The sequence below is a fragment of the Wyeomyia smithii genome, chromosome 1, assembly GCF_029784165.1.
Source record: "Wyeomyia smithii strain HCP4-BCI-WySm-NY-G18 chromosome 1, ASM2978416v1, whole genome shotgun sequence".
NCBI lineage: Eukaryota > Metazoa > Arthropoda > Insecta > Diptera > Culicidae > Wyeomyia > Wyeomyia smithii.
This window is the reverse complement of record NC_073694.1, coordinates 84,852,068-84,867,142: the sequence shown is the minus strand read 5'-3', so window position 1 is coordinate 84,867,142 and position 15,075 is coordinate 84,852,068. Positions and strand designations below refer to the sequence as shown.

At 36.8% G+C, this 15,075-nt stretch overlaps 1 protein-coding gene across 1 annotated transcript in view; it reads left to right on the top strand.

Annotated features, from left to right (window-relative positions):
• The first annotated feature begins 14,849 nt into the window (after window positions 1–14,849).
• Window positions 14,850–15,075, top strand: part of LOC129717851 (scoloptoxin SSD976) — a 152,342-nt gene continuing 152,116 nt past the window's right edge. The window contains exon 1 of the mRNA XM_055668057.1: window positions 14,850–15,010. The gene's annotated coding sequence lies outside the window, so the exon portion shown is untranslated. The remainder of the gene's footprint in view (window positions 15,011–15,075) is intronic.

The following is a 15,075-nucleotide window of genomic DNA, read 5'->3' as shown; positions in this document are numbered from 1 at the left end:
TAACCAACTAGGGTGCCAATAGAATATTGGGAAAAGTTTGACTAGTGAATTTTAAAATGCGGCAGTTTTCAAAAGTTTTGCCTTCTCGAAAAAAGTCCCTATTCAAAATTTAGGCTCAATCGAAACCCTCAAAGAGATCAAATTTTGACTTTCCAACCATTGGAAAAACCTCAAACAAATTTAATATTGTCTCAGAAATCTCCAGTATTTCAACACCAAATATCAAATTCGAATATAGACAAATATTTGAGAACAAATTTATAAATTTGAGCTGAATGTACCACAACCCTTCTAAGAAACTATGCAGAAAACATAAAATTCAAGCGAAAAAGTAACCATTTTTAGCCGCTTGTCATCGACTTGGATGCAAATATATGCAAATGGAACTTTTAACAAATATTCCCTGAGTCTTTCGTTTGGTGTTAATTTGGTGAGGGTATCTCGCGCGGAACACATTTAAAAGTTTAGGTACATGAATTTTAGTATGAGTGGTGCACTTTGACTTTATTACTACGTTCCCTCTTACGACTAATTTTGATAATAGTTTAGCACATACCTATCCAAACAATACTGCAATAGCACAACATACCTGTTTTCTGAAGATTCATGATGAAAATAAACTGATGAAGCGATTGAATTTGTTCCAAAGCAGATATATACACAATGACAAAAACACGTACTACTTAAGCTGATTTTGCAAATGTCAAACAACTTCACTTATCTCGTGCTCAAAAGTAAACTGTTCATAAAATATACCAACAAAATCAGCTTTTCTGAATTTCAGGTTCATAACCGATCCATCAAATCAATAATGAGCAGGAAGCAAAAAAACTTTTTTTCTATTTTTGGCCCATGGGCGAACCACTGGGCTCTGGTCGCAGTGATGAGTCCACACAGAAAAAAAACCTATCATGTATGTATAAGGTATATTTGAACGCAATATCTGTTTGAGATTGCTTACATTATGGGCAATGAAAAAGAAAATGCTATCTGTCAAAATTCATGATATTTTGTCCGTGAGCGAAAAAAGCTGTCATTGTCCAATATTTTAAGTGGAGAAAATAATAGGTGTAAAGTAACCTTGCACCGAATTTTCAGTTTACAGAATACTGGTTTTAACTTGAACTTGTCTAGGGTAAATCACATTAAGTCAAGAATAATTTGGTTTTTATTTTTCTCATCTTATCATCATGTTTCGTTGAATATTCGGCCGTCTGTGACCGAACGGACGGCCGAATATTCAACAGAACATGATGATTAAATGAGAAAAATTAAAAACCAAATTGCTCATGAATTAAAATGGATAAACCTAGACGAGGTGTAGTTTAAATCATTATTCGATAATCCGAATATTCGGTAATTTTCAAAAATAATTTTCTCCCAGCCGTTTTATTCGGCGCATCTCTAGTTTACAATGACACACTCTCACACACACACACACACACACACACACACACACACTAACCGCAGCAACCTTCTTATCATCACTTACTTGAGAAAGCGGGAGGGGTGATGGGAAAATAGATGCTTTTAGGATTTGATGATCTCTGAGGTTAAGGTGAGTGCAAATGTTACAGTTGACGGTAACAGAGAGTTGTATGAGGTTGTATGGTTATATCACAGACTAACAGACGTAACACTGGTACCTGGCTCCATCGCAACAAAAAACGTTGATTTCAAATTTTCAATCGAATAACAGTCATTGCGCGAAAACGTCGTCTGAGGCGCTGTCATGCAATCTCATACATATTTTGTAGTTCCCCATTTGACACATGCAGTAACGCTGGCGCTGATGTCGAAATACATGACGCAGCGCAAACACGACAGCAGATGGCGCTAGTGTTACTAACGTAAAGTACTGGAATCATCCAAACGATGATTTTATTGAAAATTTGTTCGACGTGTTATGTCTGTTAGTCTGTGGTTATATAAAAATATATTCTTTATGGGTTAAGATACTTATTTACTGCCAGAGAAACATGAATTGTGCTTTTTCACGAAATGTGTTTTATTTCAATTTATGTGTCATTGGAATGAAAAATGAAAAAAATTGTACCTTTTTATCTTGAATCTTATCAAAGCTGACATGAGAATCCCTGAGGTTGTATGGTTATATCATATCTCATCTTCTTCAGTCGTAATCTATTCCAATACAAATTTGGGGCGAATCCTCCGAGATGCTGCATTTTTATCAATTGTGTATTTATTGGGATACTACGAAATACGCTTAAAAACTGCGTGCGACATATCGCTTCCGATTTTTCTCTGCATAGACAATATCGTCGATTAGCATAGCATAGCATAAACAGCTGCACAACTTCGTAGGTGGTGTCAGCAACAATACTCTGTTTACGAGAACAAATTACCCTCGTTTGTGAGCAGCAACATGAAATTTGGGATCTAATCAAATGTTGCTAAACAAAGGTCAGATGTCTCCAGAGAAATGTTACCGCCCTGGCCACGTCCTTGCAACTGTTGGGGAACGGAAAAGGAATGTTAGTCCAACATTTACTTAAGAGAACCGCAGAGAACTCTACGTGCCCTCATAAATGTTACGTGAGATGGGAAATTTTAGTAGCAAAGGGAGACCCTGGGATACATCTGTTAGATGTTGCGGGTCGGTAATTGATTATATTATAGGTATGAATTTTGAGAGCTACGAAGAGCTGAAGCTATTGTGATTTATCGACTTTTTAGTTTAATTTGTGTTTTATCAGTTCATTTTTTGAATTTATATAGCAATTTTACTGTTTTATGTTTTGTGGTTGTGGGTGAATAAATACGTAGAGCTAAGACTCTTAATAATTTAGTTATACGCTTATTTTTATCCACCGGTTTGACGTAACTTTCATTAGTAGCAAATCAATCTTTAGTCAGCCAGCCTAAAGGGGCTTCACCTCTTAGTTGAACATTGTCAAATAAGACCTACGCGAACAAAGTCCACTGTTCTCCGAAACATAAACCCGACGAATTCGTATGAACAATTAGTTTTAGTTTTAGTTTATGACAATTAGAATAATTAGTTTATTTTTCCTCTACCCTCAACCAAAAATAAATACGAAACAGATCTGTATGAATCTACCTCTACACGTCGATGATCAAAGCAAAAAAAATACAACGCCGCCTACATGTCAAAAAGCAATTGCAGTTGAGCATATAGCACATCTGTTCAACTGAAGAACCAAAAACGAGACAGAATCTCTTTATTTTAAGTATCGAAATCTAGCGGTGGAGAGAATGCATTTTACACTCGAAATTTCATCACGCTTATATTCCATTCATTCAACAAAAGGACCGTACGAGCTCTCGCCGCTTTTTCGTCGAGAGAATCCTTTGTTCTCCCCGGTGCTGGTATAGCGAGGGTGCCTTTTCATGATAAACGTACAGTGCCACCCGCATACGTGCAACGGTTTTTATGTAGATATATTTTTAATGAATTTCATTGTTGCCCAAGTTGAAAACTGAATATCTTGACTAACGACAATTATTTTTTTATATTGTACCTAATGTCGTAGGCAGTGCTGGTACAGCGCGTCTGATATGCATTTCTAGCAATGTTAGGTAAAAAAACGGTACGAGAAAAAAATATTGTCGTTGGTCGAGAATTCGGTTTCCAAGTCCAACGAAAATATTCAAGTAAATCAACTAACAGGTTAAAATAGTTTCAACAGTCGTGAGGTGTACGATCCAAGAAAATTTGTTAGACAATGTTTGAATGGTTGAAAGATTTTTAGTTTAATTTGTTCTATTGACGTTGATTGTGAATTGTTACTGAATTTCCACTTCAAAGATCTCTTGAATGCGGTCCTGTGTGAAGTCCGGTCGGTCCTGTGAACTTGATTTTGATAGATTCAACTATTCAAGATCACCTTTTTGCCTGGTTATCAAAGCAAAAAAATAGTTTTTTGGTGCATGTTCAAACTATTGGAGCGAACTGTTCGAACGATGCACTGTAAAATCAATGTAGGATGGAACAGCAAAAAATGAATGCGAAAGCTTTGCTGCAGAGTTTTGTTCGAAGTTGCATATCTGTTCTGTGCATATAGTATGCCAACGCAAACAACTCGAACAGAAAAAAATCTTAATAAATAATATCACTTATCTAGCACGAAATCCTCTTTAGGCTGCATATTCCGATAGTTCTATTATTTGGAACACCAACACTAGTAAATTTAGTTGATTCCACCATTTATTTTCGCGCAAAACACACTTGTAATGAAGAAATTACGTGGAGATAAAAACGCGCACAAACAATCGGCCTTGTTGACAGTTTCCTCCTCCCCTCTGCATAGACAATATCGTCGATTGCAGGAAAATTTATTTCGAAATAGAAATGGGAATTAACGCAGAAGTGCGCGAGTATATTCAATCATGTTGATATCTTCTACAAAAAGTGCAAAAAAAAAGGAAGTGCATCAACGCGTCCTGAAGACATCAACGCAATTGAAGGTACCCGCGCACTCCAACAATTTTTTTCACTAGAAAATTCTTCGCAACTAACAATATATTCCAATTTTATAGTTTCCATTTTATAGTATCAAAATAAAAATCGGTGTAATAGTATCGATCCAGCTTGATATCGACGTCGCTTATATTGATAAAAACTAACGATATTTAGGCTCTTGGGTATCGATACCGAGCGTATAAAATTCGGTTTAAGCTTGTCCTGAAACTTTATGAGTATCTATATATATCTATAAATGCGAATGTCTGTCTGTCTGTTCCCTATAGACTCAAAAACTACTGAACCGATTGTCGTGAAAATTTGTGAGGTTTCGCGTACAGGGAGTAACCCTAAAATGTTAGTTTTGCTCTTTCTGATAAGCGTAGGCAAGGGGGGGGTAAATTGGTGGTTTAAGACCGTAGAATCTTTCTCCCCGATAACAGGCAAATTATTATACAGATGTTTTTGAGCCTAAGATGTATTTATGCCACGCTACGATGACCTTTTTGTATCTCTGAGACGTCGTAAGGATGAGGGGGGAGGTTAACAATGTCAATCTTTGATTATTTTAAAACTGCTGGATCGATCTGTATTAAATTCGGTATGTAGAATCTATAATAGCTGATATACTTTTACCTATTCCATAAGCGCGGAAAGTGGGGTGGGGGGTAAATTAACTATTTGTAAGCTCTTCAACACCTAACTTGCTCACTGTACCAATTTCAATCGGTGGGTGTGATTCTAAAACATTGACTTTTCTCTATCCCAGTGGCGTAGTAAGGAGAGGATGTTCAAATTTTACTGTTTGTAAATTATTAAAATGCACATCGTGAAAATTTATATACAGGTGGTTTGGAATATAAGGTTTTCATCTGAGACTTCACTATATCTTAGTAGCGTAGGTAAGAAAAAAAAGGGGGGGGGGAGATGAATGTTGTCAACCTTTATTAATTTTTAAACCGCTCATCCGATTATTATTTAATACGGTAAATAATGGTCGTTTAGAAGCGTATAGGTTTCTATCACTTTAAATTATGTCTATCTCATACAGGAACATTGGGATACGTAAAATCAACAGTTTCTTTGCGAAATCGGTGATTTTATCTCACCAATGTACATAGACCACTCTGACTTCATATATATATTCACTGGAGTCCTCGAATCGTTTCGGAACAGAGTGGTCTATGTACACAAACCTGGTAAATGACAAAGAAAATGACGGTAAATCGTATAAAATGGCTAGTGTCACATGTTATATGATACAGATAGCATGTCACATGTAAGATGTCACGTGTTACATTACATGTAACACAAGATATTACATATTACATAATAATTAACATGTTACATTTTTCGTGTTACATTACGTGTAACATGTTACATATCACGTGTGACATGTACAAAACAAGTGGCATGTTCCTTATCACATGTAATATGCTACATGTTACGTGTTACATGATACTATTACATCGATTTATGTACATAGACCACTCTGTTCCGAAACAAAACGGCCATTCTGTTTCGGACGAATTTACAACACGACATAAATCAGCTTTAAAATTCGATTTTCCGAAATTTTCTTAATCTCCCAACTTCAGCTTCTTGAGTAAATGCGGTTTATGCGCAAAAACTCATTTTCGGAAAGAATGGTCTTTAAACCACTCTGTTCCGCAACGGCTTTTATATTAGTGTCGCTTCATTCTACTAGCGTGCAAGAGGAAGGGGGTTGAATTTTTCGTATTGGGAATTAGAGATTGTTAATTTTTATCATCATTTATTTTAATTGCAGGGTGTATTAATTCTTAAGGGTGTTTATTGATGTTGGATTCCAACGGATTTTCTTCGTTTTCACAACGATGGATTGGGAAATTAGTTATGCCTCTATTAATATGCGGAAAAATTGTAATGTTATCATGTGAACTATTGAACTATTGAAAAATGTGGAGACATGTTTTGAATTCAACAGGCTAATATTGGTATTTTCGAAACCGAAAATCAACCCAAGTTGTCAAGATGACATTCTCCGGTTTCTGGAAAACATTCCAAAATGGTCCAATACCACCCAATATAAATATTTCTCAAACCTGAACAGTGCCGAGACTGAAAATCAAATCTAGACGTCATCTCGAAATCTAAGATGGCGACTTCCGGTTCCAGAAAATTATCAAATACCGCACATTATGGTTTGTTATGGAACCAAAATGATACCCAGTGACCGAAAACCGGCTCCAGAAAGCATTTCAAAATTCAAACTGACGATTTCCAGTTTACAGAAAACAGTCTGAAATGACCGAATACCACCCAACATCGTTACTTTTGGAATCGAGATAATGCCCAGAGACCTGGAATCAACTCTAGATACTATTTTGAAATCAAAGATGGTGACTTCCGTTCTCCGAAAATGACCAAATATCACCCAATATGGGCACTTCTGCAATCAAGATGATGCACATAGGCCAAAAATTGTCCCTAGAGGCCATTTTGAAATTCGAAGAAGCAATTTCCGGTTGCTGGAAAACAGCCAAAAATAGTCATTCCAGAACCGAGATGAATTACAGGATGGCGACTTTCGGTTACCGAAAATTACCAAATACTACATTGAATCGACTTCTTGTAGACGATTTTAATCTGAGTGTATAATAAAAGACCTTCCATTGTGTATAGAACAATAGTGTAATCGGCCTCTTTTGTACTCTTCAAAGCTTTTGGGTAGAATATGGCTATCGATCCAGGTGGTGGAGCGCCACCTTGGATGTTTGGTTCCCGTTTTAATTTGTTGGGAAACCAGAAGGATGAAGTAATACCAGGTATTTCTAAAAATACGAAACAAGGCTAACGGACAGCGCAACGTGACATGAACATCGGAAGTTGTTTCATGAAACAACAGCGTATGGACGGTAAAAACAATGGCGGAAGATATCTTGTCGTTACCAGAATAGATGTCGGAAAAACCATGGATGATCTTAACCTCCCAGATGGTCTCGCGGTACGATGCTGGCCTAAGAAGCCAGTCGTCGTAGGTTCGAGTCTTGGCTCGGGAGAGACTGTTAGTGTCAATAGGATCGTAGCGCTAGCCCCGCAATTGTCCTGTACACTAAACAGTTGGCTGCGGAATCTGTGTATAACAAACAGAAGGTCAAGTTCCGAATTGGAATGCTTTTTTTTTTATCTTAACCCGTTTATAATTAAGAAATGTGTCGACAACATAACGAAGGGCGTTGAAATTTCGCGATCGAAGGAAGGAACACTGCTACTCGAATCAATTGATCGGCAGCAGGCGGAAAAGTTGATCAAGTGCTCTTCGTTCTGCAACGGAGTTAACGTGAAAATAACTGACCACTCTACGCCTAATACAACGAAAGGAACCATTTTTTGTCCTGACTTGAAAAATTCAACGGATGCAGAAATCCAACAATACCTATCGGCATTTCGAGTAACTGATGTGAAGAGGAGACAACGTATAAACAAGAGGAATTCCATGGAAGACACCGGAGCTTTCATCTCAACCTTCAATCTCAGCTACTTGCCAGAAACCATCGATGTAGGATTCTACAAATGCAGACTGCGGATGTAAGTGCCTAATCCCATTCGATGTATGGACTGTTTGCGATTTGGACTCAAAAAAGAGGGTTGCAAAGGCAACAGAGTCTGTGTAAACTGTGCGGAACTATTTCACGACCAGAGTCCATGCCAACATCCAGTCACGTGTGTTAATTGTCGCGGCAAGCATAGTGCCCTTGACAGCACGTGTCATATTTTTAATGACGAAATAGAGGTACAGAAAATCAGAGTCTTCGAGAGGATAACGATGAGAGAAGCCAGACGCAAGCGAAGACTACTAATCCTCTTATCAACTCCAACATCAACTCAAAACCTACTCATCTGTATTGAGATTCTCAACCAACACAAACAACACCCAAAATCTATTTAATCTACAATCACCAGCTATCAACGAACCCACAATATCAGATTGTCAATTAGCAATGGGCAAGATCGATCTTTTCGGGTCGATTCATCGATTCATTTTAATCGATTTTTTTACGTGCGATCTTCTACTGAATCGATCCTTTGGATGGCAAGATCGTTTTTTTTTTGCCTGAAAAATAAATGTGTGCAAAACAGATTGAAGACAATAGTGATTGCATTTATAGAGATAAGTGACTTTTCACCTACGCACACTAATGAACGTGTAAACTCATGTAAAGTTGCTTTTGTTTCCTTCAAACTGTAAATCATCGCATCTCGTTGCTCCGACTTTTTATCACTTTTTACCATTTTTGGTCGATAATGTTCAGCAGCTTCCCCCGATTCATGATCACGAATGAAAAATTTATTCAGAAACGAGTTTAGAACTTATAATAAGTATTCAACTGAATATTTGTCCAGCTACCAAAAACATAGCATAGCAAACAAAAAGGCGATTTGTAAATAGTTTCCTCAACTAGGTGCACTAATACATTCGTACGTAAAAAGGTCTATTGTTGCTAACGTAATCTGCGGCCGAATTCCGAGAACACTTTTTGAAGAGAAGAAAATTTCTTTATTGATAGAATGCAAAATTTATTTCTTCTCTCCGAAGAAGTGTGTGCTCGGAACTCGGACACTGATCTGAAAAATGTGTCAATTTTTTTACCGGGATGACCATAGTTGAAGAATGGACTAAAGTTCAGTAGACATGAAACCGAGAAAAACGCATTTCGAATGTTTTTGTTGGTTCAAACAATTGTCTAACGTCCATGACAACTTTTTTCATGAGTATGTCACCACCCCCACAAGGTTCCAGAATATCCAGCTTTCCACGAGCGGTAATGGCACGCTGCCCATTTTGACGTTTTCTGTAGGTCAGGGAAGCTGGATAACCTTGTCGTCGAGTTGAAAAAGAACAATCCGCAGCCAAATTAAGTCCCTCCAGTATTCCAATTTTTTTGCCTTTGTAAACGCGCAGTAACCATTTTTTGCCTTTGTAAACGCGACATCAATAGACAAACCCGTATGAAATTTGGCTAATACGCATGCGTTGTGAAATATATCAAGGATTAGGGGTGGGTGAAACGGCTCTTTTGCAAGAGCAGCTCTTAACTGACTCATGGTTCACAATGATTCACGAGCGTTGACAGTTCGTGTTGTCTCGGTAAACTTCGGGTTCGCGCAAACCAAGCAGTTCTGCTGCACCCAAAGAACCGTGGTTTTTTCCGTGAGCCGTTCGTTTTTTCGCTCTTTTCTAAGAACCGGTTCATATGCACGACTCGCGAGCCGTTCGCCCATCCCTAGCGAGGATGAAAAGAACGACGAGACACATTTGCACCTCGAACTAAATATAAATTACCGACCGACAACCGACAAGACCGCCTCAAAAGTTTGACATATATGTATTGTATACAATCATTACTAACTGATTGGTGTATATTGGGGTGGCAATGGACTTTGACAGTTTTATTTAGAAGTAGTGTTCAATGTTTAGCCCTCACGAACAGTTAGCAAAATTTCGATTTTTTGGATAACACCCGACCTCGACGTTTTATACATTTCCAATAACCCGTTCACATGATGTAATATTGCTCATCTTGATTTCAAATCCCATACTCCAAACTTTTCGTGAAAACTAGATGTATGTACACGCTCATTATTTGTTACTCTAAAGTGAGTTAGATATGACCCATTTTTGAAAAGAGTGGAGGTACCCTAACTTGAGTACTTTTACGGTTACTCACTTCTGAGTAAGGGCGTCATACGTCAAAAACTGATTAGAATCTACTCTGTTTATGCAAACCAGGAATTAACGAAAATGAGTACAAGTTACCCAGTTTGTCTAAATTTGGAAATTTGATGATTTCTGGTTTTTGTAAATCTGACTCAATAAATAGAATAAATTCAGAACAATCAAAATCATAGATTTATTTTTCATCGAAACATTAAAAAAGTTTTAAATCATTCACGTGTCTTTATATAATGCGGCAACCAACCGGTTCACAGTTGCCCGTGAAATGTGGCTCATGTTTTTGTACAGTACGCACACCAGAAAATCCGTCATCATCCGTCACCAAACACTGCGAAGGATTTAAATTGTATCGATTGCATGTATTGGACACTGTACATCGATACAAATGTTTCCGTTCATTATCACGAATAAAAGCCCGACTTAAAACGGCATCGCAGGACACACAACATGCGGTTGTTCATTTTTAGGAGATGTTTTTTATGTTTTCAAATCCTCTGCAATAATGATGTTGGGCTGAAATTGTTATGGAATATTGTTACATGTTGTTTGTAATGTAATTGATTAGAAAATTATTGATTTGATGAAAGATCAAATACTTACTGCTAGCAAACGAATAAAAAGCGACACCAATTGTTCTTCGGAAACAGATAATATCGCTGTTGAAAACTTTTGACATATACATATACTCAGGGGTGAGTAAACATCATGTATAATAACTCAAAACTGAGTAAACATGGTAATTCTGAAAATTTGGGTAAATGTTACTCAGTTATCCAGTACCCGATAACTCACTTTTTGACATTTTGCATAAGAAAACCATACTGAGTAGATCCTAATCAAATTAGAGTTATAATAAAGCAGCGTGTATGTTTCAAGATACGCGATATCACGTGATATCTGCTATAGTGTGAAAAAGGCATAAGACATTTGGCACAAAAAAAACTTTTACAAACTGTGCTTTTCTTCAGAAGTCGAGAAAGTGAAATTTAGACCAAATACTCCTGAATTCCGATTGAGCTGAAATTTTGCATGGCATTGGATATTGAATTCACTGTTTTGGATATAAGCACATCTGTTCAACTGAAGAACCAAAAACGAGACAGAATCTCTTTATTTTAAGTATCGACATCTAGCGGTGGAGAGAATGCATTTTACACTCGAAATTACATCACGCTTATATTCCATTCATTCAACAAAAGGACCGTATGAGCTCTCGCCGCTTTTTCGACGAGAGAATCCTTTGTTCTCCCCGGTGCTGGTATAGCGAGGGTGCCTTTTCATGATAAACGTACAGTGCCACCCACATACGTGCAACGGTTTTGCCTTTCTCCTAGAAAGGTATAGCAATCACTGGAAAAACCAAAGGTATAAAAGTGGTCCCAATGGCCGAATGTCATATACCACTCGACCCCTTTCGACGAACTGAGCATTTTCTGTATGTATGTATGTATGTGTGTATGTGTGTGTGTGTGTGTGTGTGTATGTATGAGCAACTTTTTTTTCTCACTCACTTTTCTCAGAGATGGCTGGACCGATTTTCATGAAATTAATTGCAAATGAAAGGTCTAGTTGCGCCATACGTTGCTATTGAATTTCATTGTAATCGGATTTTTAGTTTAGAGGTTATGTATCAAAATGTAAAAATCACGAAACATCAGTATCTCAGAAACCACACAACCGATTTTAATAAAATTGGTTTCAAATGATTGGGCTGTCTCCAGAACCCTTAACTTTTGAATTTCGTAATGATTGAACATATGGTTCAAAAGTTATGTAAAGAAAAGTTATCCTGAGGTTGTTTAAACTCACTCATTTTTCTCAGAGATGGCTGAACCGATTTTCACAAAATTAGTGTCGAATGAAAGGTCTAGTTGCCCCATAGGTTGCTATTGAATTTCATTGCAATCGGATTGTAACTTTGTCCGTTGTTCATGAAAATGTGAAATCACATAATGAAAGTAAACATATTGACTTCCTCCTAACGATCACTGGCTAATTAAAAGGTAGAAAAGTGATCCAAATGGCCGAATGTCATATACTACTCGACTCAGTTAGACTAATCGAGCATTTTCTGCATATAAGCATGTATAGGTGTATATGTTTGTGTGTGGGTGTGTACGTGTGTATGTGCACCTTTTTTCGCACTCACTATTCTCAGAGATGGTCTGACCGAAACAGATTTCAATGAAATTAATTGCAAATGAAAGGTCTAGTTGCCCTATAAGACCCTGTTAAATTTTATTGTAATCTGATTTCTAGTTTAGAGGTTATGTATCAAAGTGTAAAAAACACGAAACATCAATATCTCAGAAACCACACATCTGATTTGATTTAAATTAGTTTCAAATGTACGGGCTACCTTAAAAACCCTCAACTTTTGAATTTTATGAAGATTGAACATGTGGTTCAGAAGTTATGGAAAGAAACGTGTTCTGGAGACTATTTATTCTCACTCATGTTTCTCAGAGATGGCTGGCCCGATTTTTATAAAATTAGTGTCATATGAAAGTAATCGGACTGTAACTTCGTCTGTAATGTATCGAAATGTGAAAATCACGAAACGGGATGAACGGGCTAGTTAAGGGTTAACTGATGAATTATGATTGAACACGTGATTTCAAAGTTTGGCTGCCCCATACGTTACCTTTTCATTTGATTGTAATCAAACTTAAGCAAGCGTTATGTTTTAATTTGTAAAACAACGAAAGTCTATTATCTCAAGTATTACACGACTTATTTGAGCATAACTAGTGTCATACAAATGAGTCATCTCTCAAACTTACAAATAACAAACTTCATCACAATTTGATATGCTGTTGAAAAGTTTTAGAAAGAAAAGAAATTCAAAGACTTTTCAACACTTTACCTGCTTCGAGCAATATATATGGCCTCAACATGATTTAAATGTGGTATCGTACTATCTGAACGTTCACGGCATCGCTCGTGATTAAATTGTTCGAAATTAAGAGTCAATTCTTTTATTTCGCTATTTCTCAAGTACTAACATTACGTCAAATTTCATATTTTTTACTTTAATTACAACATCAATATTTTAGAACCCAAAGAGTGGATAAACATTTATTGGATTTAAGCATTCATGTAAATATATTTTTACAAATAATAAGTTTGAATGAGAAAGGCTGAGTCTGACCGCTAGGTGGATTAATTTAGGTTTTTAATGTAGATATATTTTCAATGAATTTCATTGTTGCCCAAGTTGAAAACTGAATATCTTGACTAACGACAATTATTTTTTTATATTGTACCTGATGTCGTAGGCAGTGCTGGTACAGCGCGTCTGATATGCATTTCTAGCAATGTTAGGTAAAAAAACGGTACGAGAAAAAAATATTGTCGTTGGTCGAGAATTTCGGTTTCCAAGCCCAACGAAAATATTCAAGTAAATCAACTAACAGGTTAAAATAGTTTCAACAGTCGTGAGATGTATGATCCAAGAAAATTTGTTAGACAATGTTTGAATGGTTGAAAGATTTTCAGTTTAATTTGTTCTATTGACGTTGATTGTGAATTGTTACTGAATTTCCACTTCAAAGATCTCTTGAATGCGGTCCTGTGTGAAGTGCGGTCGGTCCTGTGAACTTGATTTTGATAGATTCAACTATTCAAGATCACCTTTTTGCCTGGTTATTAAAGCAAAAAAATAGTTTTTTGGTGCATGTTCAAACTATTGGAGCGAACTGTTCGAACGATGCACTGTAAAATCAATGTAGGATGGAACAGCAAAAAATGAATGCGAAAGCTTGGGCACCAATTTGCTGCAGAGTTTTGTTCGAAGTTGCATATCTGTTCTGTGATATTAGCCAACATTATTTCACATTTGCTACCTCAACCTATTTTTCAACTATGAGTAGCGGGGTACTCGTTAACTCAAATATTGCAAAAGTTGAATTGAATGTTCGTGTATATGCCGTGCTGCATTCTGTTCAGCATGGTGTCGCGCTCGCCATTTTTGTTTATTTGAGTTTGTGCTGCGGATGTTCCGATTTTTTTATGAATTGGGTTATTCAGATATATCAGTTTTTTCTATCACCTGAAAAATCTGAATTTTCTAAGTAAAACGTGATTTAAAAAAAATTCTCTCATTGTACTTCGCTTTTTAAATCACGATTTGAATTAGCTAAACAACCCAATTATACAGGTTTGGATTGCTCTTAGTGCATCCTAAACAATAGACCATTTTACGAACTGACAGGTGTCACGGATCCTGCTGATGTTGATGATGCTTTCACGTGCATTATGTCAGCGGTTCCAAACTTTCTGTCAAAATTTCGTTCATGAATCAAGTTCACAAACGTCTCGTGAAATGGTCTATGGGATGAGCGACAACGAAAACTCTTAGTGGAAAAAACCGCCAAAAGAGTACACGCGGTAAAAGAAGATGGCAATAAACTAAAAAAGCCGTATCGTTAGTAGATGTTGTAAACGAAAACTCGTTGAACATGATTGATAAACCAGAAAACGCAAACAAAACAAAATCTCCATAAATATAGCCAAAAAAGGTCGTAAAAAGCTTATACCAAACAAAAATCGATTTTTTGTTAAATCGATTTTTCAGGCTCGATTTTTTTATATATCGATTTTATTAATCTTGATTAATCGATGCAGGAGAATCGATTTTTTTTCGAAGATCGCCCATTGCTATTGTCAATAAGTACTACGAGAGAACAAGCAAGGAACAGATAAAAACACCACCACCACCAATTCACCAAGGTTATCGACTGATCACCACGCTTCAACGGATGAACTACTGGAAGATTCATCTGCTATCACCAATGAAGAGTTTGCTGATGACAACCCCGATAGTAACGAGAAAATAAATAATTAAGGTAAGAAAAATCAAAACAGTAAACCCAATAATAGAATAGAAGTAGGTACAGAGGAGGAGATACGT